Raw genomic sequence first — 16,317 nt, 5'->3', positions numbered from 1 at the left:
CCAGAAAAACAGCCACCTCTATAGCCCAAAGCCCAATAAAATTATTCAAACTAGCTGAACCTAGCTTGATTATTCTTCCTTGCCTTGCCTTTCTCATGGAAACTCCAATGAAGACTCTGACTTTGACCCTCCTCTCATGACTTCTACCACCAGACCAAGACCTGGTGCTTTCCCTGGGGTTCTGTGTGGTGTGGTGACTCCTATCTACAACCAGTGTTAATAAACTGCCTTCCAAGCCTTGCTTTAATATCATCTTGTGGCCATCTTGGCTTTACCGTAGCATATCCAACATTTACATTCTTAAAACACTTTACTGATCTACTTGAATTTATGAAAAAGATGGAACCAGTAGAGTCAAATGCCCCATGAAGGAAGGTACTAGAGCGGTGGGACAACCACAAACAACCTTGAAATGAAGTCTGCACAGATCAAGAGATGAAAAGAAACTCAGTCCTGACAACATTTTTGAATTCTAAATCCAACCATGGTTGAAGCTGTTTCTTGAACTTACAGTAATGTGAGCTAAATATACACTTCGTTGTTTAATCTAGTCTGATTTGGGTCTGTCGACAATTGCAACAGAAACAATCCTGATTCCAAAATTAGTACCAAAACAAGGAGAGCTGAATGTGATAAATCCTAAATGATGCAGTTTGCTGAGAAGAATTGAGGTGGATGCCATAAGGAACAGGTATTTTGGGACTTGGTAATTTTTATTAAATAGTAACCAGTCAGTAAGTTAAAATGTTACCTATTTTATTTGAGACTAAAGCCATGCCATTGCAACTGCAGCATCTGAGGTTTGGAAGTAAAACTTCAGGAAGGACCTTAGAAAATCTTGCCTAATATTTTATCTGTCTCACCAGGGATATATAATAAAGATTCAAGCTATGACATCTGGGCACGTAACTATCAATGTTAAACTTTAGCTGCCACTTGTTTGAGACTAAGCCTGTCAGATGTGTTATCCTGGAAGTCTTGATAGATATTATGTGACCAGACTGTAGATGAACAAAACAAACTCATTATCTGTTTATTATTTCCAGTCTTTGTTAATGGTATCGACGCTTTCCAACTTACCTAGGTCAAAATGTAGAGACAGGTTTGACTGCACTCTTTTCATTAGTCTGCATGTCTACCTGGTATCTCTTTTATCAATACTGTGTCTTGACTCCCAAGACTTCCCCCTGGTTGATGCCTCATTACCTATTGCTTCTAATGATCTATGAAATTAATTCTCTATCTTTATTTAATATCTCTTTCTTACATTGATAATATTCTTACATCAGAGGGAAAGTTGGAGGGAAATGATCAGGTGAAAGAGGAGGATCATGAGCAAAAGTGCAGAAATGAAAATAAATGATTATTATAATTTTGTTAAGGAACAGGAGGAACCTTGTCCAGGGAGAGCAGAGACTGATCATAACAGAGGAGAAGTGGTAAGTAATACTGAATAAAAAGCATAAAGCCAAGTTTTAGAAGGCTCTGATAACATGATAATATGATAATAATTGGTTATGCTTGTAAAATGACATAGTTTACAAAGCACAATAGAAGTTTTAATTTAAACTTTGATTTGTGACAGGCAGTCTGTACTATAGATGAGAAAATGAAACCAGAATGGTTTGGAGTCTTCAAAAAAACACATACCTAATGGCAGGGCACCTGACTTAGTGCTCAGTGTTCTTTTTTCATTTATTCTATATTACCTTCTGCATTTTATGCAAAAGATCAAAATGACTGATATTTTATTTAACAAGTGTGCTCTGCCTGCATTAGAAATAACTCTTTGGAAATAAGTGGTTTATGAGATAGAGGACAAAGCTGTTTTCTATATCTGAAGCGAAATAGAGGTTAACAGGTTAGGGGAGTGAGCACAAGGATGTTAGAATTTGCATGAATAAGGTTTCGGGGGTATCATTTAGAAACAAGAAACAGTTTCCTGTAATAATGTTAACAAATAAACTAATGATGATAACAAAGAAACATTCCTCTGCATATCACAGTTAGAATGTATGAGTAAACTTCCTCTCTAGGATAGTGATAAACATCAAAAGGATGCACCTACACTGTTAAGGAACCAGATATCAGCAGCTAGAAGAAAGCATTACGGAGAAATCATACAGTCAAATTTCATGTGGATTCAGTATAGCATTGATATAAAAATAAATAAAAATATATTTGGAAAAGTTTACTAGACTTTTGCTGAGGTAAAATGTGTTTTGCTATTTTAGAAAAGACAAATGAATATCTCACCAAAACACTAAATCATATTTTTATAACGAGCAGATAGAATATGAAGGGAGAGGATAGAAAAGGAGTGGGGTGCACTGGGGATCATTGATGAGTAACTTTTTCACAGCAACAACATTGCTACCACTGGCAATAAACTGAATGCATCAGGGAACTGAAATGCCAGCCCTATATTGGTAGTCCTTGTCAGAGAGTAATAAAATGGATTAAATAAATAAAACTAAACAAGGTAAAGAGATGCTATCGTAATGCCTCTAGAATCAATGAGTGGAATCGTTTACTTGGTTGGTGGTGTTTTTGTTTTTTAAATTTTTGCTTCATAGTTGTTTCAATTTGTTTTTCAAATGAACATAGACGTGTAAAAAATAAAATCATAAGTATCAAAATGATTACAGGAAATAGGGAATTCAAAGTCATTATTACAAGCTGATTTTTTTAAAAAAAGAACACAGTAGGTGTTCGCAGTGCTTTTGTATTCAATTCATAATTTTATTTTCTACTTGCTTATTTTTAAAAATGGGAATTATAAAAACTGTCAGTAGTTAAAAGGTTCTGAGGATATTATCAAAAGTAACAGCAACAATAAAGTCACCTCTGATACACTGTAACAAACACAAGAAACACAGTGGGAAAACTACCCGGCAATTTTTGAGATTCTGCTTTGTAAAGTTTACGTAAAGTTAAATTGACATAAAATTATATGGATTAATTGCATTTCAGTTGCCAGGCACAAAGCTATTATGCATTTAAAGCATGTTGCATAATCAATTTTACTGAAAATGAATCCAATTTATCAATAGCCTTTCTTTGTTGATTATTTTGACTGATAAAGAATAAAAGCAGCCATCATATGTAGTAGTGTGAAGAAAGACCATTTCTAACATTTGATACACACACATCAAAAGGTATCAATAACTGCAATCTCAGAATGGATCAATTTACGCATTTTCTCTTTGGCTCCTAAAGTGTGAGTTAAAATAACCTGTTGCATTATTCTTTTATCCTATATACCAGACATTAGCAATTTTAAAAGGCAGACTTTAAAGATAGTGATTCGTTGATCTCTAATGTTGCATTTTCATAGCCTGAAGCACTATTTCTAATAGAGCCACTAACATTTTTGTGATTTCGAAGAATAATTCCTGATCTTCACTTCAGAAATCAATATCTGCATATAATGATAAACTGATACAATTGCTAACCTAATAGAAATATTTTTTGATGAACTACATTTTTGGGGAAGACATTCACAAATAGTTACTGACATGAAACTATTAGGACCTTATATCTGAATAGCATAGTTTCGGGCAGCAATGTGATGTGTATCTATCTTCAATGAAGGACTTACTGCCTGAGCTGCTGAGAGTGCTGTGGACACAGTGTTTTTGACTGTCATTCCTTTCAGGGATTGCCTCAACTGCAGAGTCATTTCCTCTAAGGTTCCATTCCTTTCCGGATTGGTCTACATGAGGTATCAGGTCAATATAGATATACAAATTCCTGGCCAGATCAACCTTCCTGTATCTGCAGAGGCAAGCTTAGAAACTAAGTCCACTGGTGCTGTCCTGATGACTAGGAGAAGACTTGAATCTGGAGTAGTCCTTAAGCCTGGGGCCAAGGGGGTCAGCCTGGTACTGGGGGGCAGTCCAGAGCCTGGGGCCACCCTAGCCCTAAGGTGAGTCTGGTGACTGAGTCTTATGGGTGTACCGACAGCCTGAGTCAGTAAGAGTTGGTCTGGTGCCTGGACAAATCTGACACACGAGGTTTCTGCACCCAGTCCATCACTGAGACCACTTCAGAACCTGGGGCTTTTGGAATTGGGCCAGCAGTAGGCAGCCTGTAGATGGTCTTCAATGGTGAGACTGGGGTCTGCTGCTGCAATATCAAGGCTGGCATCAGGGCAGGCCTGGAGCTTCAATCATTGGTTATTGGCCTGGAGTCTAAGGCATAGTGATATGCTTGACGTTGGGATCTAAGGCAAAATTTAGTGCTCAGTTTCCTTTTCTTCTGCCAAGGGAAGGATAGCTCTCTTTAAGCTGTGTTGCCTGATGTTGAGGAAGAGGTAATGGGAAAATATGGATCTTTCCTAACCTCTTCAATGCACCTTTTTTTATTTCTGTGTTATGCCCAGATGTTACAATCTCTCATCCTGTTTCCTTAGCCCTTGTGAATGTGTTTTGTGAGTGGACAGTTGTTCAAATTGATGTTTCTGTGAAGTCCTACTCTGCTGTCTTGTCATCTTCTAGACCTTCTAGTAAATTTTTCATTTTAAATACTATAGTTTTCAATGCTAGAATTTCCATTTGGTTATTTCTTTTAATTTGTGTCTCTTTATTGATTTTTTTCCATTTGATGTGCCATCTTTATTAAACAAGTAAGCTTTATTTTTATAGTCATCATTTCCTTTAGTTCTTTAATCATATAATTTGAAGTTCTTATCTAAAATTTAACATCTGGTTGTTCTCACAGGTAGTTTCTTTGGCTATTTTTTCCCAGTGTGGGAGTAGTATTTTCCAATTTCTTTGCATGGCTAATACTGTTTTGCTGGAAGCTGGACATTATAGATAATACATTGCGGCAACTCTGAATACTGATACCTGACCCACATCCCTGGGGCATTTTAGGAAGAGTACAAGTCAACTCCCTCCTCTGCCTCATTGTGAAGTCTGCTGTTGCTACTCAGGGTGCATAACCTTGGGTAAACTTATAGGCATCAGTGTGATAAGAGTGGCTTTGACATGGCTATCTTTAATTGGCTCTTTCTCTTGTTCCTAACCAAAACCAGCTGTTAAGCGACACTAATTGCTGACTGATTGCTTTATTGTTTTCAACAATGCCCTGAGGGTCTTAATTGCTTCACAGAACACTCCAGTCAAATATTAACTCCTTTCAAAAGATGGTTCTGGAATTCAGATTTTGAGATATATTCTGACCACAAGAGGACTTGTCCCAGGTGTCTCTCTCCAGGTTTCTCTCCAGAATACTAAACAGCCTATAGTTTAGCCTGTATCGCCAATGAATCTATCAGTTTTCTCTCGCAACTGTCTTTCATGACAACTTCTACATTTTTTGAGGTATGAACTCTTTCACAATCTGTTCAATTAAAGTGAATTCCTTCATACCTCAAAAAATGTAGAATCTGTTCAATTAAAGTGAATTCCTTAGAGAAGGAATTTGGAGGTTTCTTATTCTAAGTCTTGCTTCCCACCTCCTCCCATCCCAAGGAAATATTTCTGTGCCAAAGTTCTAGTTCTGGGGGAAGAAATATTGGTACATTTCACTTTGAGTGAACCTCCTCGTTAGTTGCTGAAGGCTAGGCAGATGTTGTAGCAGAATCCCCAAATTTTTTTTGGCTTGCTTCCCTGAACATGGAACCCCCAGTCTTTAAGTTTGGGCATGGGGAATCAAGTCCCCTGTATTCTCAGAGGTGCATCCTGACCTCAGCTACCTATTGCTAGACTATGATCTGTGTATTTGAGGCCAAGAGGTGAAGACCTTTCTTCTGTTCCATGAGTGGGTTCTGAGAGAAAGAAGAGAGGCCCCCACTTATTGGATGAGAAATGTTGACATACTGGCCCTCTTGAGAAGACAGCCTTATAACTAGGAGCTGTGGAGAGGGGGAGTTCTTATTTATTTCTGCTATTAGTTTGCAGTGGAATGTCCATCTCACTTAGCTTATGCAGGTGATAGAGAACATGGATGTTGGTACAAAAATTAAACTTTCATGATTTTTACCGTAAAAAGTGAAGTAGAGGCTCCTCTTCAAAGAGCTTTTCCTCCCCGTCTAACTAAGAATAGTAACTTCTCTTAGAAGCAAAATTTATTCAAAGACCTGTGCTAATATTCTTAGATATCTGCTAGCCGTAATAAAGAAATCAACGTACTTTGTGTTCTTAGCTCCCACAATTTACTCTAAATATTTGCCGTGGCATGCTTATACCGGTCCAAGCAAGCATTAGGTCATAGCCTGTTCCTCTGCCTTATTTGGAGGTGTTTTTACCTTTCTCAGGATTCCACAAATTACTTCTTCTTTCCTTTGTTCTCCTCTGCCTTTGCCTCTTTTGAAAAGTTTTAAGTTGCTAGCCAATCGGGACAAATACAGAATGTGAGGTCCCGTTCCAGCCAATGGAAACCAGACACAGCAGTAATAAATGTGTTAGGTTATAAATGACCCTGTCTCCTTTGTTCGGTGTACTCTTGTGGCAAAACTGCTGGTGAGGGTACCCATTCTGCAGAAAGTAAAAAAATGGCCTTGATGAAAAATTAAATTTATGTTCAAGTACTATTTCTTTGTGATACCAGGGAACAAGCAGTTCTAACATTACCATGTTTTAGTAGATTTTCTTCAATAAGTGTTTTTATATATGCTGTATGCCATTAGGAACATTTTCAGAGAATTTAAATGGCTCCTTTTAAAGTAATTTTCACTACTTGAGATGGCAATGGGGTCTTTGGAGTGCCTTACACTGTCATGCCCAATTTTTTTAAGACCTAATTTAAGAATATAATTCGTCTTGACCTAGTACATATATACACACCCACACCCACACACAGACACACACACTTAAAACCTAAAACCAAATCCAAATTTTGTGGAACAATATTTTTCCATACTAAGCATGATTCTCTCTGCTATTTTCTAATCTATTTTGCTTAATTAGAAAAAGTTAACAGATTGTGATTCATACATTATGTAACACTGCTCGAGTTGATTTGCAGTTTTGGTTTATTTGTTCATTCTTTTATTTTATTAATTCAACATACAATTATTTAGCACACTAGTTCAATTTTCATTCTGGGCAGTACAAATCTGAATGAAACAATTTCTTCAGAGGAACATAGAATCTACTTGAGCAGTCTGTTAAATGTGAAAATACTGTTGACAAGAGACATGACATTGAAGATTGTCAAGTGGAGGTACTGTGGTTATACCTATACTAGGAAATCAATTCTGGTGTTGGCATAAATGTTGCATAGGTAGTGGGGAGAAATCAGAATCTAGTATACCAGTTTAGGGCTGTTGCAGTAAGTCAAGAAACATTATGTGAACCAAAATTTAGATGTTAAAATAGCATTAGATAAGTGAGAGTTGAGAGATGACAATATAAAAGACATGTAGGATATAGACTTAGTGAGGTGCAGTAATAAGTGATATCAGCATAAGAATGCTCTCGTGCAGTGGAGGATGCATGTAACATTATTTACTTAACAAGGGAGAAAAGTGAGAGAAAGAATATGCTTGGGGAAGGTAGAGAAGAAAGTGTTTATTTTGCAAATCTGATCATTTGTTTTTCATAATTGAGAAATACGAACTGTCAGAAAAGCCTTAACTAAAAACTCTGGTGGAAATCTTAGGTACTAAACAGAGAGTTACACATCACTGAGTTAAAATGGATAATATTCAGTAGCTCTGATTTTTGTGTGATTAAATAATTCTGATGTGGATGTTTTATGTAAATATTTGGCACTTTTTGGTGTTTCTTTTAGTGTAATGACTATTGTCACTTGCATTTTAGTGATATTTAGTTGTTTATTTAAAAAGAAAGCAATGTATTTAAAAAGTACATACCACACGATCACTTTAAATTAAGTGTCAATATAAGCAAAGGCTCCAGAAGCTTTACACTTCTATTTTTATTGTTTCATTCAGATTTGTACTGCCCAAAATGAAAATTGAACTAGTGTGCTAAATAATTGTATGTTGCATTAATAAAATAAAAGAATGAACAAATAAACCAAAACTGCAAATCAACTTGAGCAATGTTATGTAATGTATGAATCACAATCTATTAGCAGGGGATAAAATAGATTAAAAACAGAAATATTTTTTTCAATCAATACTCAACATTTTTCCTTTTCTCTATTCATTTAAACAATAACAGTACATTTTTTTCTGCCCATGGTACTGTCTAATCAGTACCTGAGTTAGAAGTTCAGAACTCCCTTTGATGCCCGTAATTGTATGTTATAACAAGACAACATTCCCTTTGTACCTGTTCTACTGAAAACAGGCAGTGGTAACAGGCATTTGTTCAGAAATAATTATAAAGTTGCCTTTAGCTTAAATGCTCTAGTAAAAACTTTGCATGACAGTTTCTAGTGAAATTTTACCTACTTGAGAAATTTGAAAAATTGTAAATACCTTTGCAGTTAATAAAATGATTATTTTAAGAGACATTTCCATTATCGAAGGTTCATTTTATATTTCATTGTATCAAATCAAAATATTTTAACTTACATTATTCTCTTCAACACTTCAGAATTTTTTGTTTACAGTGCTCTATGTTTTAATCAAAGCTTCCAAAATTTCTATCTCAAATCACCTAAACTTTATAAAGCCCTTGAAAGATTTATTATAGAAAATAACATAGTAGTATCAAATTCGCTTTATGATTTTCATAATTTTCACTGTGTTAAAAGACTTTCTTTTATTATTGTTATTATTATTATTATTATCATTATTGAGATAGAGTCTTATTCTGTCTCCTAGGCTGGAATGCAATGGCGTGATCTCGGCTCATTGCAACCTCTGCCTCCCAGGTTCAAGTGATTCTCCTGCCTCAGCCTCCTGAGTAGCTGGGAATACATGTTCCTGCCACCACACCAGGCTAATTTTTGTATTTTTAGTAGAGATGGGATTTCACCATGTTGGCCAGACTGCTCTTGAGGTACTGATTCCAAGTGATCCACCCGCCACCGTGTCAGGCCCAGACTTTTATATTTTATAGTTAAAATTTATTTCCTGGACAAAGTAAAAATAAAACAAGACAAAACAGTGGAAATAAAGTGACTTTTGCAAAGTAATATTGTTCTCCTTTATCAGTGATCTTTGAGTAAAACCTTTTCTTCCTATTTCATTTATTCTTTTCGTGACATCAGACATCCTAGACTATTACTTCTATAGAACTCACTTGCGTTACTAATGTTGCTTTGTATTTTCTAGTGCATATTTAAGGTTTAAATTTTATGTTGATCAAAGTTCTATCAATGTCAAAAAGAAGAAATTCCCTAATCTGGAGTTTTGAAACATCTCTGGATTGCTGTCAGGTAGGAAGTATGTGGTACATGACTCAGGATTTGTGGAGGAAAATGTAAATATCAATCCATTAAATTTGATTATTTCCCCCATTCTCTTGGTTTATATCCTGCTGCAAAAATCCTAAGGTTAAACATTAATGCTGTTATGAAGCTTTGAGCTTGATACTTGATAATTTGTGAAATGTTTACAGAATAATAATCAGGAGGTATTTTTAAATTTCTGAAAAGTGTCATTATTCCCAGAGTGACAAAATATTCAAGTTTCTTTTTTCAAACACATCTTATATTTACAGCATACAAGGAAATAATGACATCCAGATACAACTTTAGTAGAACTCAATGACCCAACTGAAAATTAGTCATTTGTAAATACACTGAAATGTGAAATGACTGGTCACAACAACTATCATAAAGCCTTCTGTGTATACTACTCTTCCATTATGATATTTGTTCTCTCTTCCTTAGCTTTATACTTGCTAACTGAGATGACAGAACTTTACAGACTCATTAAGAATTATTTGGCCTGAAGATGAATTGCTGTGATCTGAGATGAATCGTGTTACATTTAAGATTCCAGTGACCATCTTCATGCCAAGGTTGATTACATTTAAGTTGAGGAATTTTCTGGTAGAATAAAGCAGGGGAGGAATACACTGCACAGGAGATTGTAAGTGAGGAATTTAAAATCCAAACTTACTCCGTCTCTACTAAAAATACAAAACAAAACAAAAAAAATAGCCAGGTGTGCTGGCAGGCCCCTGTAATCCCAGCTACTCAGGAGGCGGAGGCAGGAGAACAGCGTGAATGCAGGAGGCAGAGGTTGCAGTGAGTTGAGATTACGCCACTGCACTCCAGCCTGGGCCACAGAGTGAGACTCCATCTCAAAAAAAAAAAAAAAAAAAAAAAAAAAAACTAAGTTGACCAGGGAGATGCAGTAGATTCATTGATCTTCTCAGAAAAAGTGTATTGAGTATTGTGGAAAAGGGTTTGATAGCATGGACTGTGGATATGGAGGGTCTAGACTGGAATCGTAGTTCTACCTAGGTGCATGACTTCAGGACATTTATGTAACCTTTCTGTACCTCAGTTTCCTCATCTGTTAAATGAGGCTGGTAACCCCTGTAGAGCCATCAAATTAATGTTCGACATGTGGCAAGTGCTTTATTAAGATTAGCCAATATTACTGTGGTCATCACTATCATTGTGGTTATTGTTTCAACATTTTATTACCAGTAAGTGATCCAATAAATGAGAGATGAGTAAGACAGAATGCCCATTCTCAAACAGCTTTATCTATTGCAGTTTTTCAGTTATGACTTTAAAAGCAACTGATCTTTTTAAAAAACCTTACATATATTTTTAAAATATAAAAGATAAATATAAGTTACATGAAATATAAATGAATAAATGAATTGCTGTCACTGAAGTTGTAATGGGGAATCAATCAGGATATATTGTGCTGTTGTGTTGTTTATTCTTTGGTTTCTAATTATCTAGTTATTAATAATTGAGCCTGTGACCTGGGGATAACCCAGTACTGTCCAATATTTTGCTAGAATGTTTTCATAAATCAGAGTATGAGGTGTTCCCTGTCTCTGAACCAACTTCATTATCTTTGATTTTCAAACTTTTTAAAATCCAACAGAAAATATGCAAAATATCCAAGAAGCCAAAATGAAAAAATAAAATCTTAACTACAAAAATTTAGGAGTTTAAAGATTGTAGATATGGAACACACATATTAGTGAAATAAGATTAATCAGAACTTTATTTAAATACCCATGGGGTTGATAGTTGGTAAATTAGTGTTGCTACAAGAACATCTCTATAATCAGTTAATGAAATAATATGACTTCTTTATTAAGAGTTTTAAAAATTAACATGTTAACAAAGAAGCTTTATGTTATTTATAGCAGAAGTTGAGTATCTGGTATAATTTTAAAGAGAAACTGCTTTCAGAAAACTATGACAAGCATTTCTAAAGTTGAGGCAAAAGAACCAAGTTCAAGATCTTCAGAGAAAATATTTATGGCCACAGTGTCCTATGCAGTTTGTTCTTTAATACATTATTCTAATTTTTAAAGAAAATTCAAGAACATTAAGGCTATCCATGGAATTGAGAAAATTATTATTGATGACTGTCTCTAAGCATGGATAATAAAAATAATAGCCTCATTTATTAAACTTTCATCACTTCAAATTTCAATCAAGTATCTTAAATGAACTTGGGAGAAGACTTTAATTAGAAATAGAGAGAGCTTAGACTAATTTCCAGGAGGCAACAGAGCAGACAGGAGCCTGGGACCTGGAACTGCAACCCTTAGTGAATGAGGCAGAGGGATCCTCTGTGGAGGAAGAAGGTGCAAGGACTGTTTCCTTGATATAAGAGAGAGAGTCTCATCGATGGGAAGATTTAGTGCCAGGCCTGATGTGGTGGTTGTCTACTCAACACTCAAGAGTACATGCTGCTTGTCAATGGAGTCTTCACTACTTGGGGGGAAGTCACTACCTAACTGTGTAGCATAGTGTCCCACCCCATCTCCTCTGTGAGGATAGGTGTTTGCCAGCTTCTCCAGGCTCCACTGGAACCCTGCGCCCCTGTCCCAGGAGGAGAAAGCCTAAGCAGTGGCGGTATGAGCTTTGAGAAAGATGAAAATGTGAGCAGCCGAAGGAATCCTCCAGAAACCCATCGAGCCTGCAGTAGAGCCATGTGAGTCAGGGAAGGCAGTGCGGGGAGGGGAGGAGAATGACAAATATGAGACATCTCAGAAATACCCTCCCTTTTAGAGGGAGAGAGAGGAAATGAGGAACCCAGACCAGAAAAACAGGTGTGTTACAAATATACATCTGGACTATAACCTTAAATTCAGGTTCTGTGCAAATATCTGCCATCCAGTCAACTACCAGTGCATTAGTTATTACAGTTTTGCCTCTATGATGTTCATATCCAATTACATAATCATACAATGATCAATATTTCCTTTGTCAGATTAATATTTTTAAATGGCAATTTTTTAAATGATTTCTAAAGTATATACCCTTGCTCCGTGGTACTGGCACAAGTATTTGTCAGAAGGACGAATGTGGCACTAATCTGTAATTTGTAATTTCACAGAGGCACGCATTTGAATTGCACAAACTAGGGGAGAAATAACAAGTCACTGTGCCTGGCCTCCCTTTTAGCATATCCAGAAGAATATTATTCAGTCTCATTTATCCCATATGTAATTATAAAAGCAGTTTTTAATTTTGAAAACTAGATAAAAAATTAAAGATATTAATTACTGCTGGTGATGCTAGAGTTGAAAAATTGAAGTAATCTGCAAAACTCATGATTTTAAGAAGGAAAACAAAAGTGTTGGTTACATTGGAGAATGCACTGGTGAAGCAATAGCTTCACCGTGTGATTTATGGTGGGAATGGGTCTCCTATAGGTTATATGAGGAAACAAGAAAAAGCTTTGCTAATATGACTTTAGTGGATACTGTGGTTTACAGGAAATATGCTCATCCATTTTTTAAAAAATCATTAGTGAAAATTGAAGAGTCATTTTATGTGAGGTCTGGCAAATGTGTAACTTTCAAGAGAAATAAAATTTAAAAGACATTTAGCAGGTATCCCTTCATCATCATCTCTCCTATTTCATTAATATCAGCTAAGTTTGTTTTTTAGCCCTACTGGAGTTATAATATGTTGTTAGGTTGGGTATGGTAATAGCAAAACTTAATGCAATAACCTTATAGAAGAAGTATTCTATATTTATAGAATTATTGAGGATTTTTAAGAGATTGATTTTATTTTTTCTTATATGCTACCATCCTTGATGGGGAAAATTATATGCTAGAGCTATGTTGGAAATCCAAAAACTTAATCTATCTCAATCTAGAACATCAAGATCATATTATATCTCTGGTTATTTTATTTATTATCAAGTATTTTAATCCCTATGTTTGTTACATATCCCCACATATTAGTTTCTTCTCACACTTCTATGAAGAAATACCTGAGACTGGGTAATTTATAAAGAAAAGAGGTTTGATTTTCTCACAGCTCTGCATAGCTGGGGAGGCCTCAGGAAACTTACAATCACGGTGTAAGGCAGCTCTTCACAGGGTGACGAGAGAGGATGAGTGCCTAGCAAGCGGGGAGGCCACTTATAAAAAACATCAGGTCTCATGATAACTCACTATCACAAGAAGAGCATGGGGAGAAACCACCACCATGATTCACTTACCTCCCACCAGCTCCTTCCCACATATGTGGGAATTATAAGACTACAATTCAAGATGAGATTTGCGTGGGGACACAAAGCCAAACCATATCACCCCATATTTAGTGGGAGACAACAAATGGTTTCTGCATTCAAGTATTTCATAATCTACACAGAAAAATAAGACATATAAACAAGTACTCATATATCAACAATAAAATGAATGCTACAGAAAATATGGGTTATAGAAACTCAAAGGAGAAAGGAATATATGAGGCAGACTGGTCAAATAAATGGTGGAAATTTATGATTTAACATAATCACTCTGGTTTGCTAAGAAGAGATTTCAGGGAGAAAAAGTAGAGAGAGACCACTAAAAAGCTTTGTTCCAAACCAGACTAAAAATTTGGTGGATTAGATCAAGGTAGCAGTAGTAATGATGGTCAAAAGTAGTAGAATTTTGTTTATATATTTTGAAGGTTATATTGACAAATTTGCTAATGGATCAGATAGGGAGTGCAATAGAAACAGAGAAATCAAAGTTTGGGCCAAGTTTCTTGGCCTGAATAAATTTTAAAAAATAGAATTGCCATTTACTGATATGAGAGGACTTTAAAAAGAATCAGTTTGAGGGAAAATTCAAGAAGCTTATTTGATGGCATGTTGTGATAAAAAAGAATCAATATCCAAATAGTGATGTTGAGTAGATAACTGATGATATGAGTCTGAAGTTCAGTGAAGAAGTACAGACTGAAAATACAATGTTTGGTTTCTTCAGAATATGGTAGGTAAAATCCTAAGACTGGTGAAATTATCTAGAGAGAGCATCCACAAAAGGAATTTCAAGATTAAGCCTTGGGGTTGGCAATACAATGTTTTAAAGTTAGGGAAATCAGAAAGGACAACTAAAGGAATCTGAGAGAGAGTGGCCTGTAACAAGGGGGAAAATTTAAGATACAGTGATTCTCTAAGGATGATGTGAGGACAGTGGTTTAAGATGAGTGCAGGTTAAGGGAGATGTACCTTTGGATTGAGAAGTGTGGTGACAGTTCAACAACCAAAGTGGCAGTGGTACTGGATGCTTCGTCTAAATAAATATTGAAGTCATCAAGAACCATGTAGGGGTGGTTCAGGAAGGAGTGGCACTGGACTAGGTGCTGAGGGAGAGTTACTACGATGTATTCAGTGACTGTTTCAAGGAAGAGCAGGTGTGGGGGATTCTGATGGCATGAGCTCCAATGCTGGTATTTAGGGGAGGTGGACAATGAACGGTGGCAGAGTGACAATGATGAGGAGGTGCTGGTCCAACCCTTGGGCTTAGTCATCTGTAGAGCCCTGAGTATGGCAGGAGGTTTAGTATCTATTTTCTGAGACTTTAGATGTCTATAGCAGCAAACAAACACTCCCCCATGCATTTTCAAATACCGCCTAAGGGGGTCTTATTACCTCTGGTTATTTCCAAACCTCATTTTCTTGCCCTTTGTTGGCACTGTCTCAACAATATGACCCTTTCAAATTTGTAAAGTTCTATACATATCTACGCCAAGATTATTGTTACATAGCCCCAACAGTCCCATTTTAATGGAGGTCAAGGCGGCTTTCAGGAGATTCTCCTTTTTCACCCAGTGGTTTACAAGACTTCTATTTTTTTTTTTTAATTTATATTTTTAGATATGGAATCCTTTGCTTAAACTAGTTACATAGAAGTACAAATGAGTAAAACACATGCATTTAGTATTTTCCATTTAAATTCTAAGAGAGAGAGAGAGAGAGAGAGAGAGTGTGTGTGTGTGTGTTGGTAGTTGGTGGGACAGTTGGCAGAGAAAATAAAGTAGCATGTTTTAAAAATGACAACCTTAATTCAAAAGGGTGAGACTCAGATAAGATACTTTCAGACCCCACATGTGTGATGACACTTATTTGTAGAAATTATCCCTTCCTGTATGTGGTATTTCTTAAATTATACCGCCCAGTAGGCTACCCATTCTGCGTGAACCTGCCTAAAATAATGCTAAAGGTAAATCTAAAGCAACAGGGATGTTTAACAGTTTTCTCAGGCATGTTGGTATTAAAAATATAGCTGGGCAGATCTGCTGTGTTCTTTAACCTGCCGCAGTTTAGGATGGCCTGAATCTGAAGTTTACAGAACACCATGCCGAAGTAGGGTTGTAAACAGGGGTGTGGACAGGCTACTCTGAGTTTTTTCCTCAGCAAGGCCTTGACCTTGGGTTTCTATGTCCATCCTTGCCAAATATAGTCCTAGCAAGAATCTCGCTAAATCAATTTAGAGAGAACCCGCCATCCTTCATGTCTGATCACCTGGCCTGCCTTTATCAAGAATCCTGTTAAGTCCATTTAGGAAGAAGCTTCTTGCCCTTGATGTCTCTTCTTAGTAATTTTCCACCCACTGACCTCCTTATGCTGCTCTTTAACTATAACTTTCTTTTTATTTTTAACTTTTAATTTAAGTTCAAGGGTACATGTGCAAGTTTGCTGTATAGGTAAATTGTCTGTCATGGGGTTTGCTGTATAGATTATTTGGTCACTCAGGTAATAAGCATAGTACCCAATAGGTGGTTTATAGATCCTCACCTTCTTCCCACCCTCCACCCTCAAGCAGGCCCTAGTGTCTGTTGCTGCCTTCTTTATGTCTGTATGTACTCCAGGTTTAGCTCCTGCCCCTAAGTGTGAACATGCAGTATTTGGCCCTCTGTTCCCATGTCAGTTTGCTTAGGTTAATGGCCTCCAGCTCCATCCACTTTACTGCAAAGGACACCATCTTGGTCTTTTCATGGTTGCACAGCATTCTATGGTAT

This window comes from Chlorocebus sabaeus, chromosome X (genome assembly GCF_047675955.1).
Source record: "Chlorocebus sabaeus isolate Y175 chromosome X, mChlSab1.0.hap1, whole genome shotgun sequence".
Classification (NCBI taxonomy): Eukaryota; Metazoa; Chordata; class Mammalia; order Primates; family Cercopithecidae; genus Chlorocebus; species Chlorocebus sabaeus.
This window is presented reverse-complemented; position numbering follows the sequence as displayed.